Genomic DNA, 20868 nt, shown 5'->3' with positions numbered 1-20868 from the left:
AGGGACCTAATCAATACAGACATTGGTAATATGTCAGATCTAGAGTTCAGAATGACAATTCTCAAGGTTCTAGCCGGGCTCGAAAAAGGCATGGCAATCTAGAGAACCCCTCTCGAGAGAGATAAAAGCAAGCCCTTTCTGGAGAAATAAAGAACTAAAATCTAACCAGGTAAATCAAAAAAGCTATTATGAGGTGCACTCAAAAATGGAGGCGCTCACTGCTAGGATAAATGAGGCAGAAGAAAGAATATTGATATAGAAGACCACATGACGAGAGAATAAAGAAGCTGATCAACAAGAGGGACAAACGCTAACTGACCACAGGGAAATTCGAGAGATGAGTGACACATAATACGAAACAACATATAATAATTGTGATTCCAGAAAAGAAGAAGTTGAGAGGTGAGCAGAGGTATACTACTGGAGAGCATTCTATTTGGAAGAATTTTCCCCATATGGCAAAGGAACGAGCATCAAAATTCGGAGTTCATAAATTGCCCCCAAAATCATAGAAGATAAGGCCCACACCCCTCACCTAATAGTAAAATATACAAGTCTCAGCCTGACAAAGAGAAAATCCTGAAAGCAGCCCGGGAAAAAGAAGTCGTGTACAAAATACAATGAGTAAAAATATGTAAGATTGCGACACCCCCCCTGCCGAATTATCCACGAAGATCCTGCGCAGGACAGAAAGAGCGGGCAATGATATTTTCAGACAGCCACTAAACGAAGCCAAAAACCATGCCAGCCCACGAATACTTTATCCAGCCCCTGTGCTATCATCTGGAAGAAATAGAAGAGAGAGATTAAAGCTTCCAGGACAAACAACCAACTGAAAGAATTGGCCCCAAATAGCCCCTACCATCCTAACTAACAGCCGAAATCTTGAAAGGGTCCCTCTAAGCAAAAGAGAGCCGCTAGCCCCCCTACAAGTGGTAGAATCCGAAAGGAACAGAGACCATATACAACAACAGTAACCTTCCAGACATACTAATAGCACTAAAGTCAGATCTCTTCAAGAGTTTACCTGAATGTGAAGTGGCTAAATGGCCCCTGTCAAAATAGACAGGGTAGCAGAATGGATAAAAAAACAAAACCAATCTATATGTTTGCCTCCAAGAAACACATTTAATTAAAGCCCGAAGACACCTCCAGATTTTAAAGTGAGGGGGGGGGAAAAGAATTTTCCATGCTAATAGACATCAGAAGAAAGCAGGAGGTGGCCAATACCTTATATCAGACCAATAGATATTTTAAGCCCAAAGACTCTAATAAAGATGATGGGAACGACACTATATCATACTCAAAGGGTCTGTCCAAACAAGAAGCATTTAACAATGTTAAATCATCTATGCCCCCAAATTGGGAGCAGCCAACTAGTATAAACCAATTAATAACAAAATCAACGACAACACATCAACAATAATACAATGATCGTAGGCGGGACATTAAACACTCCCCTCAATGAACTGGAGCCGCGTATCCAAGCAAAAGATCATCACGGCAATAAAGGCCTTAAATGACACACTGGACCAGATGCACGACATCCCCGATATATTCAGAATATTTCATCCACAACGCAACAGAATAGCCCATTACTTCTCTAGTGCATATCGGAACATTCTCCATAATACTTCAAAAAAAAAAAAAAAAAAACACCCCGTTCCTAAATCAGGACTCAACCGTATCAAAAGATTGGGATCATTCCCTGATATTTTCCGACCACAATGCTCTAAAGATAGAACTCAACCACCAAAGGAAGTTTGGAAAGAACCCAAATACATGGAGACTAAACAGTATCCTTCTAAAGAGAATGGACGTCAACCGGGAAATTAAAGACGAATTGAAAAAAATCATGGAAACAAATGATACTGAAAATACAACGTTCAAAATCTGTGGGACACAACAAAGGCAGTCCTGAGGAGGAAAATATATAGCGGTACAAGCCTTTCTCAAGAAACAAGAAAGGTCCTCAGGTACACAACCTAAACCCTACACCTAAAGGAGCTGGAGAACGAACAAGAAAGAAACCCTAAGCCCAGCAGGAGAAGAGAAATCATAAAGATCAGAGCAGAAATCAATGAAAATAGAAACCAAAAAAACAATAGAACAAATCAACGAAACTAGGAGCTGGGTTCTTTGAAAAAATTAATAAAATTGGATAAACCCCTGGCCCGACTTTATCAAAAAAAAAGAGAAAGAGGACCCAAATAAATAAATCATGAATGAAAGAGGAGAGATCACAACTAACACCAAGAAATACAAACTAGTATAAGAACATACTATGAGCAACTCTACGGCAATACATTTGACAATCTGGAGAAAATGGATGCATTCCTAGAAACATATAAACTACCACAACTGAACCAGGAAGAAATAGAAAAGCCTGAAACAGACCCATAACCAGTCAGGAGATTGAAACAGTCCATTAAAAATCTCCAAACAAACAAAAGCCCAGGGCCAGACGGCTTCCCGGGGAATTCTAACCCAACATTTAAAGAAGAACTAATTCCTATTCTCCTGAAACTGTTCCAAAAATAGAAATGGAAGGAAAACTTCCAACTCATTTTATGAGGGCAGCATCACCTTGATCCCAAAACCAGACAAGGATCCCACCAAAAAAGAGAGCTATAGAACCGATATCCTTGATGAACACAGATGCGAAATACTCAACAAAATACTAGCCAATAGGATTCAACAGTACATTAAAAAGATTATTCACCACGACCAAGTGGGATTTAGTCCAGGGCTGCAAGGTTGGTTCAACATCCGCAAATCAGTCAATTGTGATACAACACATCAATAAAAGAAAGAACAAGAACCATATGATACTCTCAATAGATGCTGAAAAAGCATTTGACAAAGTACAACATCCCTTCCTGATCAAAACTCTTCAAAGTGTAGGGATAGAGGGCACATACCTCAATATCATCAAAGCCATCTATGAAAAACCCACCGCAAATATCATTCTCAATGGAGAAAAACTGAAAGCTTTTCCGCTAAGGTCAGGAACACGGCAGGGATGTCCATTATCACCACTGCTATTCAACATAGTACTAGAGGTCCTAGCCTCAGCAATCAGACAACAAAAGGAAATTAAAGGCATCCAAATCGGCAAAGAAGAAGTCAAATTATCACTCTTCGCAGATGATATGATACTATATGTGGAAAACCCAAAAGACTCCACTCCCAAAACTGCTAGAACTTATACAGGAATTCAGTAAAGTGTCAGGATATAAAATCAATGCACAGAAATCATTTGCATTTCTCTACACCCACCAGCAAGACAGAAGAAAGAGATATTAAGGAGTCAATCCCATTTACAATTGCATCCAAACCATAAGATACCTAGGAATAAACCTAACCAAAGAGACACAGAATCTATACTCAGAAAACTATAAAGTACTCATGAAAAGAAATTGAGGAGACACAAAGAAATGGAAAAATGTTCCATGCTCCTGGATTGGAAGAATAAATATTGTGAAAATGTCTATGCTACCTAAAGCAATCTACACATTTAATGCAATTCCTAGTCAAAGTACCATCCATCTTTTTCAAAGAAATGGAACAAAATAATTCTAAAATTTATATGGAACCAAAAAGACTCGAATAGCCAAAGGGATATTGAAAAAGAAAGCCAACGTTGGTGGCATCACAATTCCCGGACTTCAAGCTCTATTACAAAGCTGTCATCATCAAGACAGCATGGTACTGGCACAAAACAGACACATAGATCAATGGAACAGAATAGAGAGCCCAGAAATAGACCCTCAAATCTATGGGTCAACTAATCTTCGACAAAGCAGGAAAGAATGTCCAATGGAAAAAAGACAGCCTCTTCAATAAATGGTGCTGGGAAAATTGGACAGCCACATGCAGAAAAATGAAATTGGACCATTTCCTTACACCCTTACAACACACAAAAATAGACTCAAAATGGATGAAGGACCTCAATGTACGAAAGGAATCCATCAAAATCCTTGAGGAGAACACGGGCAGCAACCTCTTCGACCTCTGCCGCAGCAACATCTTCCTAGGAACAACGCAAAAGGCAAGGGAAGCAAGGGAAAAAATGAACTATTGGGATTTCATCAAGATCAAAAGCTTTTGCACAGCAAAGGAAACAGTTAACAAAATCAAAAGACAACTGACAGAATGGGAGAAGATATTTGCAAACGACATATCAGATAAAGGACTAGTGTCCTACGTCAGAATCTATAAAGAAACTTAGCAAACTCAACACCCAAAGAACAAATAATCCAATCAAGAAATGGGCAGAAGACATGAACAGACATTTCTCTGCAAAGAAGACATCCAGATGGCCAACAGACACATGAAAAAGTGCTCCATATCACTCGGCATCAGGGAAATACAAATCAAAACCACAATGAGATATCACCTCACACCAGTCAGAATGGCTAAAATCACCCAGTCAGGAAATGACAGATGCTGGCGAGGATGCGGAGAAAGGGGAACCCTCCTACACTGTTGGTGGGAATGCAAGCTGGTGCAGCCACTCTGGAAAACAGCATGGAGGTTCCTCAAAATGTTTGAAAATATAACTGCTGCCCTATGACCCAGCAATTGCACTATTGGGTATTTACCCCTAAAGATACAAATGTAGTGATCCAAAGGACACATGCACCCGAATGTTTATAGCATAGCAGCAATGTCCACAATAGCCAAACTATGGAAAGAACCTAGATGTCCATCAACAGATGAATGGATCAAGAAATGTGGTATATATACACAATGGAATACTATGCAGAGCCATCAAAAGAAATGAAATCTTGCCATTTGCAACAACATGGATGGAACTAGAGCTTATCATGCTTAGCGAACTAAGTCAAGCAGAGAAAGACAACTATCATATGATCTCCCTGATATGAGGAAGTGGTGATCTCAACATGGAGGCTTAAGTGGTGTAGAGAGAAGAATAATGAAACAAGATGGGATTGGGAGGGAGACAAAACATAATGAACATCTTAATCTCCCAAAACAAACACTGGAGGGTTGCCGGGGCAAGGGGTTTGGGAGAAGTTGGGCCCTGAAGAAGCAGGCAGGTTCAGGTCCTCTTTGTGATCGTAGCTACTGTGCCCTACATCTTTTGCCCAATGAGCCTTATAATAGCGGGATACGGAAAAAAAACAATGATGTTAGAGTAAGCCATTCTGATTTTCACTCTTGGGCAGCATAAATATTCAGGAATGCCACATTTCGCTGAGTAGAAATGTGAAGCACAATGCTTCTGAAGTGTTCCTATCTCTGGGAAAGCTGCAAGAAGAGGGTTGCATTAAAACAACATGAAGAGAGTGAGGAGAGCGGCAGTGTATCTGGTGCCCAACTGAAATTTACAGAACCTTGATTAATGACGTGAAAAATAGAAACCACAACACTAGCCATCAGTGGGGGCTTACAACAATGAGCCGTTGGTCAGGTTTTACATCTAACTCCCCTTTATCTTCTACTTTACGAACACTCTGAGAAGTAAAATATCAGCATGAACTTCATTCTAGCATAAGAAACACTGAGGCAGAAGCAGAGTAAGTGGCTGGTAAAATAACTTCCTGTAATGTGGAATAGCCACATGGATATAATGGCTTTAGCTAGGCCTTTTAGCGGGCTGACGACTTTTATGGGTAATGTAAGGAAAAATTTTTAAGGATTCTTTTAACTTATGGGGGGAGTGTACATGAGGCAGTGGCGGCCGAGCGGGCAAAAGGAGAGGGAGAAGAGAGACAGGTCTTAGGACAGACTCTGAGCGGAATGGGGAAACCACACTGGGGGCTAGATAGAGGGCAAGGAGCTAATTGCACCCTGAGATTATATGACCTGAAGCCAAAATCACGACTTGGAGGCTCAACCGACTGTGCCACCCATGGCACCAGTTAATGCCAAGGGGAAATGTTTTATTAACACTGATCAAAGATTACTGAGTAAAATATTACTAGATTCTCCCTAAGAGAAGATCCCATCTCTTAAGCTATACTAAATTACTGGTTCTGGGTAATATCAGTCTTGTGTTAAAGCAAATGATGACTTAATTGTTGCAATTTAAAATTGTTTTCATGTAGCACAATTGTTTTTTGTTCTTTAAACCATAAAGGTTAATGCTATTTGTTTTTTTTCTAGATCCTATTCTATTTGAGTATGAACACTGGAATGAAATATCTAGACATTTCCCCCCCAATTTATCTTAGAGCTCACATCAAGCTTTTTATAACCTCTTTCGATCAGTGATCAGTTCGTTGGTTTGTTTGTTTATATGTTCATTTGGTCTGAGTCTCTTAGTTTAGGTGAGTTTGTAATTTAGTTTGTCACTTTTTTTTAGTTAAAATGTTAGGTTAGTTTAGTTAGTTAGTGCGTATATGTAAAGTCTCATACATCAGACGTCTCAACATCTTTACAGGCTTTCATCCATATCCCCCTATTATAAATTTACTTCTCCTAGTATTTAAAATTGCCAATTTAAGTTCAACATAATCCTCAAATTAAACCAAATGAACCACTGCAAGTGATATATCTAATTATTTCTGGAATAGGACTCAAGAAAAAAGCCATTCTGGAATAGCAAATGAAATGACAGCTTTCGTAGTATCACCTTCCAAACCACTGGGCTTCAGGGTGAGAACGTTTTAAAAGGTGAAGATCCCCCCCCTTGATAAGATAGTATTTGTAATAAAAATCATCATAAGCGCCGGGTATATAGCCAAGAGAATTGCCTACATGTGCATCTGTGTGTGTCTGTTGTGTGTAATGTAACAACAGTCATGGAGACGATATACTTCTTAGGAACAGAAAGCAAATGTCCTCCTATGTATTCTTCAGACTTGGAAGTTCTATTAGGTACATTAGAAGGAAGGCTTTTTAGATTACTATAAACTGAACTCCCGGCTATGCAGAATCAACTGAGAAAAAAAATAAGGGAGGGAGAACAGGTTATATGCAGTAATATCAAAGCATTGGTAAGCTAGCATTTATAAGAGAGAAAAAGCTCAGAAATGAGGCCATAATATTGACTGAATGTGAAACACATTTACCAAAGACAAAAGTAAACTCCTTTAGGGTACTTAAAAATTTTAAAAGCTCCCAATGTACAAAAAAAATGTAAGGACGCAACCTAAGAAGTGGAACATTAGGAAAAAAAATCTTAAGAATTTTGTCTATAGTAAGCTTGCTATAAAGAATTGATATGGGTGCTAAAGTATAGTGTGATTGCTAGCAAAACATTTCTAGAAACAACCATGTTCAAAAGTAAAAAACCTTCTCTCAAGGCTTCTATTTCTGTTCTTGTATTTTCTCCCTTGACTAGAGAAATATTGAACTTCTAAGCAATAACAGACACCTACGGTCATCTCCCTGACAAATATTTGTTGATTCCCCCCTAATTTTATTAATGCTTTTTAGCCCTGGTTATTACTTCTAAATCAACTGTAGTGAGATTTATAAAAATACAAATATTTGAAACCAAGATCATTCAGGTTTTATGGGGTCCTGCCACACTTCTTGTTAATTTGGAGGTAGGATTATACGCATGAATAAAAAGAATACAACAGTAAATTTGAAAATTACTAAGCTGTTTATGAAAGTGAATATTATTTAGAACAAGACAAGGAGAAACATGGCCAATTCTAACATAGCCTACAAACCTGACAAATACACAATTGGTAAAACATTCAGAAAATAATACAATACTTAGTTATTTTAATGACATATATTATGTATCTATAATGAATAAGTTTGCAAAAGTATCTTTTCCAGAGGGAAAGGAAATTATAATTTAGTATTTTCCCTAACATGTTTAATGAAATTCTTTTGTATTAATTTAGTTTTTGGAAAAAAAAAAAATCCTTGCTCCACATGCTATCAGTGATAATGTTATGTCCATTTCAGTATGGTTGACAAATTTGGGGGGGGAAATATCAAGTGTATTTTACATGTGAACTGGTAAAATTTCAAGGACTGTTTAAATTGTCTTGTGCTTTAATCGTGCATTTTAAACTCTTTGGAATTGATGATGAATTTGTTAACAAATTTGTTCTCTACATGTATTTTGAGGGGCATGTTATGAGTGTTGGGGGTGTTTTTTTATCCCCAAAAGCCAGTAATTTCATTGGTTCATCAGTATTTTTTTTTTTAAGTTGAAATACTCATCTGTTTCTCATGTGGTCATGTGACTTAATACTTTGTGTCAATTGTATTATCAAACAGTCCATAGAACTTATTACTTCTCATCAACATTTAATTTAATGAGAAATGATCCGAAATGCGTATAATCAAAATTTTATGTCATAAGTTATTTCTCAGTTTCATAATAAATTTTCTTAGTGTCACATGGAAATATATAAAATAAATTTAGCTTGTGGATAATTTAGAATGTGCATGAGGGCTAAGCAGCATATTCCTGCGAGGTAAGTACTTCCAATTTGATTAGATATCCATGGGAATATAATTCTCTGCCTGAAATTTACAATTATGGATAACTGGGATAATTTTTCAACAGACTAGCTCCTGGCTCCATACATTTCAAACTTTTGTGTCCCCTTCATTACTTCAGTTAACTTTAATGTCAGAAATCAAAATTCATAAAATGAAACATCCTCGGGCCCTGCAGCTTCATGTCATGATGCAATTGAGCTGCTGCAGTGAAACAGGATTTTGTCCCGGAAACTAATTTACAGTGGGAGAGATAGAGTAAACTACACTATATTATCAAAGTGAATGGGATCACGTAAACCTCAAACTCAACTGAAATTTCCACTTAGTCTAGTCCATAGGCAAAAAGGAAACCACAGCAAAACCAGTAAAAGGAGATTTTATGACTCTTTTCAAACGGCAGAAGAAAAATACACATTAAAGTTGAAAATTAAACTTTTCATATAATTCCTTATAAATTACATGATATGTGCGCTGCTTACCTCTTTGATAAGTTTTTACTAATTATAGGCTTAATTGAAGCTAGGATTATCAATGTATTAACAAAAATATACTTGTTATTTCAACCAAAATAGCAAATTATTATAGCAAAAAATCTTATAGTAGCAATCCTTGGTGGAGTGGTTACCGGCCACTATTCTAAGCCTGTTTCATATATGATACTAATTTCTACTTACAGCAACCCACTGCTACAGTTATCCTCCTGATTGAAAGTGAGGCACATGAGCTACAATATGTGCCTGAAGTTTCCACAGCCAGTGAATGGCACGGCCTGATGTGGCCCTAGACAACCAAGTGGGCCACAGCCCTTATGTCTCTGGAGAGTTACAGTTCAATAGCAAGACACACACTGAGATCTAAATGAAGGATGTTTTATCTTAGTGTCTAGCTTTTGGACATCCTGTCTTCTGGGTCAAGATTACAAGCTACATTGAATTGATCTGTGTCATCAGCATCTTAGATACTTTTGATTTTGACTTTCACTAAAGCCATGATTTTATCTTTGGAAGACATTTTGCCCATTCACAAATGTCATTTAGGATTTTAATTTCTCTTCAAAGAGTGCATGTTACTAGGTAGTTACAGAGTCCTAATTAGTAGAGATTACAGATTCTCCTTGAAGCTTCACATACTTTTAGGTGCACTATCAGCTAGTTACTTACCCCAAATATATATGGCGCATACAGTGTGTATGTATGAATGTTTGTGTACACACAGTATAATACACATGCATGCATGCATCCGTATGTATCTGTAACATATACACAAATTATTATACACAGACACACACCCAAATATACTTTCTTGTGTATTTCTGGTTTTTTCTTGTTTTGGTTCTCCCATTGTAGAGCAGAATACATGGAGTTTGATTTTTAAAGGGAGATAAGAAAAGCATTGAGATGACTTTAAAAGTAACAAGAATCAGGGACACCGTGAGTGGCTCAGATGGTTAAAAGTCTGTACCATAGTTTGGGTCAGAGTCATGAAATTCAGTGGGTGTTGAAATCGAAGCATCAGTGTCAGGCTCTGAATTGAGGGGAGTATGAAGATTCTTTTCCCTCTCCCCTTCCCCCACACCTATGGGTACATTGCTCTCTGTCTCACATTAAAACAAATAAATAAAATAAAAATGTAAAAATGTAAAAAGGTGTAACAAGGACTCTGATGGACACTCAAAGAAGGATGAATAATGAGAAAAACAATTAACACTCTCAGGGCATGATGTATGACATAGTTTTCCTTTACTTCAAGAAACTGTGCCCAGTTGCAGAAATATGTAAGTTTTCATGGACGTGATTTTTTTAAAATATTTTTTTAATTTATTTAAGAGAGAGAGTGAGCATAACACAGGGGTTGGGACAGTAGGAGAGGGAGAGGCAGACTCCCCAGTAAGCATGAAGCCAGGCAACTGAGCTCCATCCAGGACTTGGGATCAGGACCTGAGTGGAAATCAGATGCTTAATTGACTGAGCCACTCCAGGCGCCCAATGGACATGAGTTTAGTCTTCCTCAACATCTCTCACAGTATAGATCTTGACAAAAAGCCTTCAATTATATAATAACCTTGAACTATTTGAGAAAGAGAGCTTACAGGTTGACATAAAGCAATTTAAGAGAACTGTGTTCAATTGTAAAGGATGTAAGATACTACTTGAAAAGTTCTATTTTTTTTTCTTCCATAGCAATAAACTCAGATAAACTGTTGAAAGCTTGTTTCAAATAGTGGATATACAGATATCTTCAGAGAGCACTTCTTATGTTTCACATACATAATTTAGATAAATACAAGAAATGATATTATATTTGTATTTAAAGGAAAAAAACATATTCTAAATAAATTATATACTTATAACATATATAACACTAATAATATTTATATGCACACATATATATTTGTTCAAATATTAGAATTGGCTAAAAGTTAAAAAAATCAGATTTTAGGAATTTGGCATTTACAGTGGCATTTGTAGACACATGGTGGCATATAGTGCTGCATTCTGAAGTCCTGCTAGAACTTCTTTATTTATTAGCTATGTAACTTTGGTCAGTCACAGTATTTAACGTGTCTGACCTCAGTTCTCTTAAAAAACTCAGGTTATAGTTAGACCCAAATAAAAGGATTAGTATGAGGTCCAATTAAGATCACTTTTAAAGCATGTAGAAGGCTACATCATGGAATCTAAACCTTCATTAAATGTTAACTATTTTTAATTGTGTGTGTATGTCTATGTGTGCTGGGAGAGGAGAGAGAGTATGCAAGAGCAAGAGAAACACCATATTATGTGTGGTATGTACACATATGTTGTATGTTTATAGGTTGCAGAGCTATATAAAGTTCATAGCATTATAAAGTTACAGATACAAAGAAATGATAAAGCCATTTCAGGTGGCTTCAAAGTCTAATACCACTATATTTGTTGCCACTTTCAGAAAACATGTTCAGAAACCCTGGTTTTCATCTTTTTCTTGTTCTTAAAGCCATTATATGAACACACTAAATGTGATGTGAGTAACAATGAGAAATACTTTTGTTTTTTATTTTACTTGAAAAATCATAATTTTGAAAAGGATGTATTAAATATTAAATTTAAAATATCAAATATATATTTAAACATTTATTTTTAATCTAAAACATTGTTTCCTTAAACATTTAAAGATGTTTTAAAACATTTTTTTTTCTGTTAGAAAATGTATACCTAAAGTTTTAGTTCAATGATTATGACTAAAAATAGGAGTGGAGGAATAGCACTGGTAAATATGGTATATAATACATAGTACACACACACACAATTTCCTTGTTATCATTAAAAACTCTTACATATAAACATATATGATTTTTTAAAATATAAGTTTTATTTTAATCATTGAGTGCTTATCAGGACAAGTGCAGTCCTTAATCACATCACTTATTTTACTCATGTCATTCCCCCCAACCAACCTGCTCCTCTGTTAACCATCAGTTTGTTCTCTATAGTTAAGAGTCTGTTTCTTAGTTTGCCTTCCTTTTTCCCCTATGCTCATTTGTTTTATTTCTTAAATTCCACCTATGAGTGAAATCATATGGTATTTCCCAGGTATCTTTCCCTGACTGACTTGTTTCGATTAACAGTGTACTCTCTTGCTCCAACCATGTCATTGCAATTGGCAAGATTTCATTCTCCCTGTGGCTGAATAATATTCCATTGTGTGTGTGTATGTACATATATATGTACATGTATATACACATGTATGTAGATATATACATATGTACATGTATATACATACATGTACATATATATGCCACATACACACAATTTTATATATATATATATATAACCACTTCTTTTTATTCATTCATGAAACAATAGACATGTGGGTTGTTTCCATACCTTGGCTATATGTATCAAAAACATAGGGATGCATGTATCCCTTTAAATTAGTGTGTTTTTATATTCTTTGGGCAAATACCCAGTAGTGTGATTGCTGGATCATAGGTGGTTCTATTTTTAACTTTGAAGGACCTTCAGGGGTCCTTCTTTTCCTTTTCCAGAGTGGGGCTGCTCCAGTTTGCATTACCACTAACAATGAAAGAGGTTCCCCTCTCTCCACACAGCTTCATCAACACCTGTTTATTCTTGCATTGTTGATTTTAGCCATTCTAACTGCTGTGAGGTGATACCTCATTGTAGTTGTTGATTTTCATTTCCCTGATGATAACTCAAGTGTTTCTTAGCCAACTGGATGTCTTCTTTGGAGAAATGTCTGTTCGTGTCTTCTGTCCATTGTTAAATTAGATTTTGGGGGGGGGTGTTGAGTTTGGTAAGTTCTTTAATATTTTTGAATACTAACCCCTTCATCAGACATGTCATTTATAATTATCTTTTTCCCATTCCATAGGTTGTCTTTTGTTTGCTGATTGTTTCCTTAAACATAAATGATTCTGAATTTTCAAGTCCCTTCTATTACAAAAAATATACAGATTTATAAATGAAGTGGTTGGTAGTCAAATAAGCATAATGAAATGATGCGTGCCCAAGACAAATATTTGTTGTTAATAGAAAGTTATATATTTGGGGATGAAACATTTAAGAGGAGTGAAAAAAAAATCACCAAAAACTCTATCTCTTATTTATATTTATTAATTACAATTTAACAAAATATATTAAAATATTAATCTTTAAAAAATGGCCAAAATAGTTCTATTTACTTTAATGATATATCTCTACTATTTATGGATGTATTACATTTCTTTCGGGGTACAACATAGTCAGTCTGCAAACAACACTGTACCTTATAGTACTCACCACTAATGTAGCTGCCATCTGATATCCCTACTAGTTTTGAAAGAAAATGTGCCATGAGTGATTTGTTATGGAGTCAATATGCTCCCTTAAACAAAGTTATGGTTTTTAATTATTTAGTCTGGATGTGTAAAATAAGTAGTTATTTGAATTGCATCCATAGTATAATTTTTTTTTTTCTCTAACTATGGAATGGTCTAGGAAGAGCCCTGGTGGCCTGTCAGTGTGTCAATGACATTGCTACTTGTGCCAGTAATGAAAAGGAATGGAAAAAGGCATTTAAGAATTAAATGCATGTTTAACTTATTGCTTTTATGGAACATTGATTTGAAATTGGTAAAAACATCTATTTTATTTAATTTTTTCCCTTGTTAAATTTAAAAATGCATGATGAATAATTGCAACCAGGATGTCTTTCAGTAGGAGAATGGATGAAACAGACTGTAGTACAGGGGCACCTGGGTGCCTAAGTCAGTTAAAGATCGACTCTTGATTTCAGGTCAGGTCATGCTCTCAGGGTTGTGAGACCAAGCTCTGTGAGATTCTCTCTCTTCTTCTGTGCCCCCCACCCTGCCCTCAGTTACACACGCACACACACACACACACACACACACACACACACACAGAGTCTTTCTCTGTAAGAAAAAAATGTAGTACTGCCCCACACAGAAGAATACTATTCAGAACTAAAATGAGAATTGTGTTATGGATTCATGCCACAATATGAATAAATCTTTTTTTTTAATTTTAATTCCAGTGTACTTAACAGTGCTTTATATTAGTTTTTTCAGGTGCACAATATAGTGATTAAATAGTTCCATATATTACTCTGTGCTCATCGTGGTATAAGTGTACTCTAAATCTCCTTCGCCTATTTCACCATTCCCCACCATCCTCAACTCCAACACCTTCCTGGTAACCATTTATGTGTGTTCTCTCTAGTCAAGAGCCTTTTTTTTTTTGGTTTGTCTCTCTTTTGTTTTTTCCTTTGTTCATGTGTTTTTGTCTCTTTAAGTTCCATATATGAGTTTATATCTTAAAATCTTAAAAAATTCTTTAAAAAAGGAAAGGAAACCCCAAAAGGAGACATGCTGTATCTTTCCATTCGTATGACAGTTTTGGGAAAGCAAAACTTTAGTGACAGAAAATAGATCAGTTGTTGCATAAGGTTTTTGGAAAGAGGATACACTATGGAAATTTTGGAGTGATGGAATTGTTCTATATAGCAACAGGGGTGGTGGATGCATGACTCTATGCATTTGTTAAAAACTAGTAGAACTATACCTCAAAAGTGTTTTAATGTACAAACCCAAAAAAATCAACCACATTTCAGGGATCTAAAGATGGAATGCAGACTGTGACAAATGAATCTGACAGTATTATGAATGTATGGTATGACTGCAATGAAAAGTTAGGTGAATAAAAAAGTTGGCCTAACACTTTGGAAAATAGTGTTTGGACAGGAAATTGTAAGGGTAAAGACAAAAGGAACTACACATAAATACTGCATGCTGATAATTTTTTTTTCATGGGGGACACTTAATAATTTCAATTCCGCTTTACATGTAGTAGCATTGAACAGGTACATGGGCAGTGGCTAGCGAGAGCCCAGTTTCTCACTGCAGGGAGGAAAGTTATAGTACGCAAAATGGTAGGCTAGAAAAGACTAGTCAAAGGTAAAAAGTATGAACTCAGGTTTAGGTAATTTATATAGAGAGATATATTATACAAGATAGCAAAGATAATTACAGAAAACAATGTGGTTAACTCAGATTGAATACCAGAACAAAAAAAAGGGGCACTGATGTAAAAAACTGGTGATATTCAAATAAAGTACAAGGTTTAGTTAGCAGTAAGTTACTACCGGAATGAGAAAAACTGGACCTAGGATGTAAGAAAACATGCTGCACTATCTTTGCAACTCCTCTGTAAACTGAAAAAAAAAAAAAAAAAAATTCCAAAACAAGTGCTTACTAAAAATGCATGCATGATACCACAGGATAAGTTTTGTAAGAATTTAGTTTTATTTCTACTTCTTAAATATGGTTTCCCAAAATCAAAGATTATATATTTAAACAATGTGTTCCTCCTCCTAGAAATGAATTGGCTTAATAACACGCTATGTTCTTTCACGTGGAAGCTACTTGACAGCTTGTGTCTGTAGGCAGTGTGCCAATCTACAGAGGTGGGCTTTGGGTGTTAAGAACTCATGGAGGGCTTGCTGTTGTAAAATCACAGCATCAACTGCCAAAATCCAACAGTAAGAGGCTCCAGAAAGGAGTGAAATAATGTGAAAAAATGTTAGAAATTCAGAGAATACAACATAAAAAAAAAATATCCACTGGACCATCCCCATCCAATTTAGAAAGACATATTTATGCCTCCACATAGGTTACCCATATGTTGTTTTATTGTGCTGTATATATAACGCCAGTTCATGCCATAGGGGACTGTTTGGAATGTCTGTATTAGAAAAGGATTCATATCATTAAAAACAAAGATTTATAAAATATAAAATTCCTGAAGAAAACTCTGCTTTCAGTTTTGAAGATAGAGTGTTGCCATAATCTTCATGGAGACCTGATGGCCTCCACTTTTAGAACAGGTGCCAAATCATAAACGTTTCTGCTCTCTGTGCCCTAACCACTCTAAATGAGATCATCTTTTTTTCTAAAAAGGGTATGCCTTCTGGGTGTGGGTGCATAAAGAATGAATTCTGGAACCCTGAAAAGAAATAAAATAAAAAAAAAAATAATAAAAGGTATGTCTTCCATTTAAGCCATAATTAAAAGGGTATAATTAGCAAAATAAAATGATAAAATCAAAGGATAATTAAGGGAAGGATATATAGGTTTGTAATTCCTTAACTGAGACATTGGGATCAGATGAATATCAGAATTCTGAATTTTTTTGATTTTATAAAGATAATTCATTACTTATATGCTGCATAATATCTTGCTGGGTAGGATAATATATTAATGGATATTAATAGTTTTTGCAGCAAATTTATGAACATTCACACTAAGTGAAATAAATAAAGGTTTGGCAACATCCGAGTTCAGTTTCTTTAGATTTTGCCACTATATAGGCTGAATGTCATACTAGTTTTTAGAATTTGTTTCCTTTTTTTTTTAACTTCAGAATTGTTGAAAAAGAATATGACCCGTATAAACATTTTTCTTTCCTCTTACAAAAAATATTTATTTATTTATTTGTTTGTTTGTTTGTTTGTTTATTTTAGAGAGAGAGTGAAGGAGTGTGTAGGGGGAGGGGCAGAGAGAGAGGGAGAGATAAACTCTAACATACTCTACATGGAGCCCTCTACATCTAGCCTTGTGGCTAGATCTCACGATCTTGGGATCACAACCTGAACTGAAACCAAGAGTTGGACACTCAACCGACTGTCCTACCCAGGCACCCCCTATCTTTCTTATTAGAAATTCTACCTGTTTGAATTTCATACTCAACCTAAGTACAAAATAACCCCAAACTTCCTAGAGGTCACAAAAAGGATGGCCATGCATGTGGTTTTGCATAGCAGAGACCGTTTTTGACTATCATCTGTGAGTATCATTCTGTTTAGCATTTATTTATTTATTTATTTTTAAGATTTTATTTATTTATTTGACAGAGAGAAATCACAAGTAGACGGAGAGGCAGGCAGAGAGAGAGAGAGGGGGAAGCAGGCTCCCTGCCGGCAGAGCACCCCACGCGGAACTCGATCCCAGGACCCTGAGATCATGACCTGAGCTGAAGGCAGCGGCTTAACCACTGAGCCACCCAGGCGTCCCTGTTTAGCATTTAGCGCTCTCTAAAGATCCTGGCTTGGATGATAACTTATGTAATCACCATAGTTAAAGCCTTTCTTGGAAAGGACTGTTCTACTTTGGCCAAAACTTATACAAGAGGACTAAAAAATCAACAAGGGAAGCCTGGAAACATGGTGTATATGGAATGCATGTTGTTTTTAATTTTAAACAATTAAATCATTTGGTTGTAAAAAATCATAATAATAATGTGCATAATTTAAACTAAAGCGATTCTCCAAATACTTATACATGTTATTACAGTACCTTACCTTACCTTTTCTGTCCCCAATTCCTGCTCCCCAAAAAGCCAACCAATTATAATATTTCAGTTGGATTTTCCTTCTTGGTAATTGATTTTCTCCCCTATTTTAAATAGATATTTGTTAAGCATCTACCACTCAACACTCCTTGTCGGCCATATAGTTTAGTGGTATCAATTATATGAATAGTGAATAATGAATAGAATATGTATGAATAGTGAAGAAATTATATGAATAGTTAATAGGCATATTAGATAACAGGGTAAAGAATAAAGGTCTTATGGAAAAAAAGAAAATAGGTACAGTTAATTTAAAGTGCCAGAAGATGGAGTACTGTGTGCAATTTAAAATAAGATATTCAGGGTAGGTCTCATTGAAAAATGTGTGACTGAGATGAAAGAAGGAGTTAGCATTGGAGGTATCTGTAATACTACTCCACCCAACAACTAGCTGCCCATTTTATGTATTGTGTAGGGTATTAAAATGCCTAAAAGCTTAGAGATCAATTAGTTTTTTTGTTTTGTTTTGTTTTTTTAAAGGCTGTGCTTTTGGAGTTGTATCTAGGACACCTTTTTCTTTGTCAAGTTTTTATTCAATTCTAGTTAGTTAACATACATACGTAACATACAGTGTAATATTAGTTTCAGGTGTAGAATTTGGTGATTTCATCACTTAAATACAATACATGGTGCTCATCTGGCCTGTCCTCTTTGATACCCATCAACTGTTTAACCCATCTGCCCCTGCCCACCCCCCCTCCAGTACCTTCTTCTAAGCCAGTTACATGTGGATTTTTCTCCTAAAAGTTTTATAGTTTTAGGCTTTTATATTTCAGGTCTATTATCTATTCTGAGTTGATTTTTTTGTACACTGTACAAAGTATAACACTTTTTTTTTTTGCATATAGATTCCCAGTTATCCTAGCACAATTTATTGAAAAGCCTATATAATTTCTCTCTTGCACCATCTGTGTTAAAAAAAAAAAAGTTGTCTTTATAAGTGTGGTTTATTTCTGAACTTTCTACTATGTTCTTGTTTATCTTCAAGCCAACAACATGTTATTTTACTATAGTGTACACATGCCTTTTACCTTATATATTTTATCAATCTTACAATACATGGCTATTACTTCAGGAAAACAGCCACTTACCTTTCAAAGAGATATGCATAATAAGGAAAAAAAAACCTTTACATTTACCCATATTGTAACCCTTTCCAATATTCTTTATATCTTTGGGTAGATCAGATATTTATCTGGTACCATTATCTTTCTTTGGGACTTCCATCAACATTTCTTGTTGTGTGAGAATGTTGGTGAAAAAGTCTTGCAAATTTTGCATGTCTGAAAATATTTTTCTTTACTTCACCATTTTTGAGAATTTTCTGCCCATTATAAAATAAGGTTAATTGTGTTTTTAATTTTGTTTTAAAGATGTTTACTCATTTTTTCCTGCAAGTGGATTTCAATAAACTTCTTGTTCCTACAGGATCTCATCAGGTTTGAAAAATCTCAGCCATGACTTCCTCTACTTTTATTCCTCTTCTTGCCTTTTTTTTGAGAGACCTAGTAACTTATAAATTAGGCTGCACAAAATCGTCCCTCGTAATCTTTTCATTATTGAAAATTTTATTTTCCCTTCTGTGACATTTTTGATAGTTTCTATTGTCATTGCCTTCATTTTCTCTAATATTTTCTTTTGCAAAATCGAATCTGCTATTAATCCTATCTGGGACACACTGCATCCCAGACATTGTAGTTTTTTTCTCTGTAACTTCAGTTCTCTTTTATTATTCTAAGTTCCTAATTTTTAAAATTCAGTTAAAATAACTATCTTAAATTTCTTTGCTGTTAATTCCAATATCTGTCAATTCATTGGTTTTGATAGATTGACTATTCTCATCATGGGATTGTTTTAGACTTCCCTCTTTCATGTTTGGTAATTTTTAAAAAATATTTTATTTATTTATTTGACAGAGATCAAAAATAGAGAGGCAGGCAGAGAGAGAGAGAGGAGGAAGCAGGCTCCCTGTGGAGCAGAGAGACTGATGTGGGGCTTGATCCCAGGACCCTAGGATCATGACCTAAGCTGAAGGCAGAGCCTTTAACCCACTGAGCCACCCAGGCGCCCCATGGTTGGTAATTTTTGATTGGATGCCAGACCTTGTCAATTTCACTTGGCAGTTCTAGATACTTTTGTATTCCTATAAATCTTCTTAAGCTCTTTTTTGAGATGCAGTTTGTAGACAGTTTAATCTTTTCAGGGATTGTTTTTATACTTCTTAGGTGGGTCTGAAAAAGTGCTCAGTGTAGGACTAATTATTTCTCACTACTGAGAATAAACCTGCCAAAGTAGTCTACTCAATATCCTGTAAATTAATGATTTCTTTCAATCTGGCTGAGAACAATTACTATTCTGGGCCCTGTGTGAGGGCCAACCACTAATTATTCTAACCCTTTTGATTAGTTCTTTCCTATCTTGCAGTAGTTTCATTACATGTGTATGCTCATCAGCACTCTGCTAAATATTCAAGGAGTTTCTACAGATCTCTGGGGTTCTGTTTCTGTGTAATTCTCTCTTCTTTGATATACAGTCTTATGAGACCAGGTTGCCTTGATTGCCCTGGACTCTCAGCTCCACCTTCTCGATGTAAGGAAACTACTAGTTTTCCTCTCAGTTTCCTCTTCCTGCACTAGTGGCTGGGAATTCTCTTAATGCAACTTGCAGAGAAATTACAGGCCTCATCGTGTTTTTGCCCTGTCTCTCAGGAATCACTATTCTTTAGTAACTGATGTCCAGTGTTTTGAAATTTGTTATTTCTTGTATTTTGTTTGGAATTGTTTGGTGTTAAACACACACATACACACACACACACACACACACACACACACACACACACATCATTCCATTCTCTATACTCCACTGTAGCTTTCACTACTGTGTCATCACAAAATAACCCACTGAATTAGTGTTAGGCGGAAACTCAGAATTCAAACTGATTGCTTCAGTCATCCCAACCCTTATAGTTGAGAGAAGTATCTCTGGCTTGCAATGGGTTCCAATATAACTTAATTAAAAATAATTCTTATATCTCAAGGGATTATTTCCAAATGCTAAGAAAAAGAGTCTTATAATGACATTTTCACAGCAAATCTGTGACTCTGAGTTGTTTTTTATTTACTTTCTGGATGGGTATTTTATGGTGCTTATCTAACATAGATGCTATTAGGGTCATAATCTTATCTAGCATTATTTTTATTATAAAAGGAGTTCTGGGCGCCTGGGTGGCTCAGTGGGTTAAGCCGCTGCCTTCGGCTCAGGTCATGATCTCAGGGTCCTGGGATCGAGTCCCGCATCGGGCTCTCTGCTCAGCAGGGAGCCTGCTTCCCTCTCTCTCTCTCTGCCTGCCTCTCTGCCTACTTATGATCTCTCTCTGTCAAATAAATAAATAAAATCTTAAAAAAAATAAATAAAAATAAAATAAAAGGAGTTTTAATGTTTATTTTTCTTCATGAATCATAAGAGAGTTTAGCCATTAGTTAAAAAAAAAAAAACCCTCTATGCTTTGTAATCATATTTTTTA

The sequence above is a fragment of the Mustela putorius genome, unplaced genomic scaffold (assembly GCF_011764305.1).
Source record: "Mustela putorius furo isolate JIRA1106 unplaced genomic scaffold, ASM1176430v1.1 tig00003937_pilon_pilon_pilon, whole genome shotgun sequence".
Classification (NCBI taxonomy): domain Eukaryota; kingdom Metazoa; phylum Chordata; class Mammalia; order Carnivora; family Mustelidae; genus Mustela; species Mustela putorius.
Note: the sequence above shows the minus strand (reverse complement) of the source record.